At 34.0% G+C, this 4,353-nt stretch overlaps 1 pseudogene; it reads left to right on the top strand.

The window, feature by feature from the left end:
* The first annotated feature begins 349 nt into the window (after window positions 1–349).
* LOC120127543 lies at window positions 350–3,963 on the top strand (annotated as a pseudogene).
* Window positions 3,964–4,353: the final 390 nt, after the last annotated feature.

Here is a 4,353-nt window from a genome sequence, read left to right as displayed (position 1 = left end):
ATTTTCTTTTTTGAACATTTATGGGGTTTAACTGAAATTTTGTTCTCATTTCTTTTATGGAGATCTGATTTATGGGTTTTGCTTGTGTTTGTGACAGTTTTAATGGATCTTATAATGGGTCAATCTCCATTTCTTATCTTCTACTACATTAATGTTTATATAATTGTTCCCTTTGGAATCGAAGTTTGATTCTTTCTTCGTAATGCTAAAAATCTGTATTTGAGTTGAGTTTTTGACGCAGGTCTGTTGATTTTTTTTCATTAGAGTCACGAAGTAGCTGTCATTTTCATGATTCTCATTGTTTCAATTCAATGAAAAAAGCATTGTTTCTTTCTTTGACTGCTTTTTCATGGAAAATTCCTTTTCATTGCCTGGATGTCAATCAACTGGTTACATGGTCGGCAATTGGCATCATTTAGCATAATCGCTGCCTTTCTTTTTTTCTTATCCTATCTTTTTAATTATGTAATATAATTTTTGTTTATCATAGAATTTCTACTATTGACATGGACCTGAATTGTTAAGCAAGTTTAACCTTCTGCAACACCCTGTTTTGAGCCTATGGTTACGTATTGGTGCTCTTTCCCCATAACAATTAGGCACCCTTATTAGTCTTATTATTACAAAGTATTGTTGATCTTGTTCAAATAATTTAAACTTGGAGGTATGTTTATTATGGCTAGGCTTTGATATTCAGACTCCATGAAGTGCCAATATCATGTCTATGCTAATGAATTATACTCCTGAAGATAGGATTTTTGGTAATTGGTAGGTGATATATGGTGATACAGATTCTATTATGGTTTATAGTGGATTGGATGACATTGCAAAAGCAAAAGCAATTACAGGAAAAGTCATCCAGGAGGTGAGGCTCTGAGAATATGATTTGTTTCTGTGATGTGCTTGTAATGTGATGCAAGTACATTGAATGTTGCTAGGAATGTCATTGATAAGATTTGTTGCAAGGGTTTATTCCTCAAACCTATAAATAGCTCCATCAATTATTACTGTATAGGCTGTTCTGTTATAGTCCTTAGAATTTTATGGAATTGTTGCTGCCATTCAAAATTTTGATTTCCTCATTTCAAATGTATAGATTAATGTGCCATGCATTTTTCATTTTGAATTTAAACTCTTCTTTTGTTACCTTCTACAAAATGACTTTTCTATCTCTTTATTTCAAGGTGAACAAGAAATATAGGTGCCTAGAAATCGACCTTGATGGACTGTACAAGAGAATGTTACTTATGAAGAAGAAAAAGTATGTCACTGTGAATGTGCAATTCAAGGATGGGATACCATATGAGGTACTGTTGATTTTTTAAATACATTTTCATTCACATTGACTCCTAAAAGAATTTGAGAGATAACCTTTTAGTTATAGGTTATTGAGCGGAAAGGTCTTGATATGGTTCGTCGTGACTGGAGCTTACTGTCAAAGGAATTAGGTGACTTCAGGAGGGTATGTGATATTCTATTTATTTTTTAATTTTATGTTCTGTTATTTTTTATGTCATGTTGGCAATCTCTGCGGTACTTGGTCACTGAGCATTTGTCAGAATGAGTCTTATTTCACAGGTCTTGTGAGGATGTTGTTGAATCAATACATAACTCTCTCATGAAGGTTAGTAGATACTTATAATTCGTTCGTTCTATTTTTATTTTGTTCTTTTGGTTAGTGCTTGACTGAAAGCCTTAGGTCATTGGAATCATTTGCCAATAAAAAGGTTTCAAGGTGCTACTGCTTATGGTTTATTACACTCATCATTCGTCTGAACTTCTTTGTAATTTAAAGTGTACTTAGACTGCTATCATATAATTGACTTGTTTACTTGTAACAGGTCCAAGAGGAAATGAGGAATGGACAAGTAGTACTTGAGAAGTACATTATCATAAAGACATTGAGTAAACCACCTGAAGCATACCCTGATGCCAAAAACCAACCTCATGTTCAGGTGAATTAAACAAACAATAACTAGTCTTTCATGCATTATTACTCTCTAATCTTGTATAATTTTCCCTACCATGTATCTAATCATTAGATGGATGTTACTTGAACCAATTTATAGGTGGCCCTCAGAATGAAGCAAAGTAGTTGTTCTACTGGATGCTCGGCTGGTGATACTATTCCATATATAATTTGTTGTGAACAGGTTTGTGCTTCAATTTCTTTATGAAATATATATGAACTTTGAGTATTGGTTGCATTCAGACCCTTCCGTTATACTTCATCTCAATTTGATTTCCCTTCCTTTTCCCATTTTGTTCTGTCTTGGACAGGGGTCTAGTTCAAGCAATTCAACGGGATAGCTTACCGAGCTAGACATCCTGATAAGTTGAAAAAAGATGAGGGGAGATGGATGATTGACATTGATTATTAATTGTCACAGCATATCCATCCAGTTGTATCTCGATTATGTGCTTCAATACAAGGAACAAGCCCAGGGCGATTGACTAATTGCTTAGGACTTGACTCATCAAAGGTATTCCCTACATGCTAGCCTGATTTTTAAGGACGTCAATGTTCCATCTTGCAGACAGCTCGACAATGATATTATCTGATTTTTTATTTCCAGTTCCAAAGTAAATTAAGTGAGGCTGTCAGCAATGACACTGGAAATGCTCTCTTGTTTGCTGTAGATGATGAGGAGAGGTAACTATTTACTCCTACTCTGCTTTTTTCTACATAATTTTAAAGAATATTTTAATATTTTGTTAATCCTGTCAATTTTGGCTATATTCTATTGTATTTATTATTCATTCATAGATGAATTTTCATAATACCTTATTGTTTATCATCCCATATCATATATAAAAAATCTCATTGAAATTAACTAATTGAGTACAGTGACAATGGATGTACTTCTTCCATGAAATAATGTATGTATTGGTTTGTGTCGCAGGTATCAGGGATGTGAGCCAATGACATTGTCATGTCCAAGTTGTTCAGGCGCATTTAACTGCCCTACTGTATTCAGCTCTATCTGTGTGGTAGTTAAGAAACCAGAAAAAATGCAACAAGAGGAATCTACGAGCAATTTCTGGCAAACGATGTGCTGCCCCAAATGTCCAGACGAAGGTGACATGGGTAGAATGTCTCATGGAATGATAGCAAACCAGGTATTTGTTGATTTTTTTACTGGAATGTTTCTCTAACATGACATACATTGATTGATTGATTGTCTAGTCATCCTAACATGTTAGAAGATGACACATTGCATGCAATATACAGTCATGATAACTAAAGGATGTGCTTTGTCCTCTGTCAGGTCAAACGACAAGTGGAGGGGTTTATTTCAATGTACTACAAAGGCTTAATGACGGTAATAGACCTTTTGCAAAATCTCTTATATACAACATAAAAAACTCGAGTTGAGCAGTAATTAGAGCTGATGGCATGTTTGACTTTGCTTTCAGTGTGACGATGAAACTTGCAAACATACTACACAAAGTGTCAACCTGCGACAGATTGGTGATTCTGAAAAAGGAACGGTTTGTCCAAACTATCCATGTTATAATGGGCGTCTTGTGATAAATGTTTCATGACAATCCTTTAAACATTTTTTGCCCCATAACGAGCTCTTTATGTTTAAACTGACATTTATTTTTCCATGAAATGTGTAGTATATAGAAGCAGAGCTTTACAAGAAACTAGCTTATTTCTGTCATATCTTGGACACCACACGCTGTGTAGAGAAGGTTGTTTATTTTTGTTATTTTTGGTTTACAGCGGATGTTTAGGGCAATAATTATTGAATATTTGCAGGTTGCGAATTAGTAGGGTATCTAAGCGTTTGTTTTTTTGGTTGTACGTAGATGGAGACAAGTGGGAGGATAGCAGTTGAGAAAGAGTTGGGCAAGGTTCGACCAGTTGTTGGTTTGGTTGCAAACACAATTCAAAGAATTCTAGACCGATGTTCCTTTGGTTGGGTGTAGATGAACGACCTCATCGTCACATTTTGAATCTTTATAATGTATGTATTTGACCTACTTTATGTCATGACACATTATCTGTTTTCTCTGCTCAAGGCTTTGATGTCATGACACATTATATGTTTTATCTGCTCAAGGCTTTGATGTCATGACATATTTTGTATCGACATATGATTACAATATTTTTATAACTTAATGTGAATATATTGTATACAAATGGATTGCTTATATATAATATGATATATATATATTTAATATTATAAGGCATTAAATGTGATTTAGTTTGATTATTTGTCAATCTACAATATATATATATATATAATTTACGAAAAACAATCACGACACATGAATATGTGTCATCCTTTTTAATGGTGTGTTCTACAATGACATGCAATGTAAGTCATACATGTATGTCATAAA

Source organism: Hibiscus syriacus, unplaced genomic scaffold (assembly GCF_006381635.1).
Source record: "Hibiscus syriacus cultivar Baekdansim isolate YM2019G1 unplaced genomic scaffold, ASM638163v2 tig00110469_pilon, whole genome shotgun sequence".
NCBI lineage: Eukaryota > Viridiplantae > Streptophyta > Magnoliopsida > Malvales > Malvaceae > Hibiscus > Hibiscus syriacus.
Note: the sequence above shows the minus strand (reverse complement) of the source record. Positions and strands in the feature narration are given on the sequence as shown.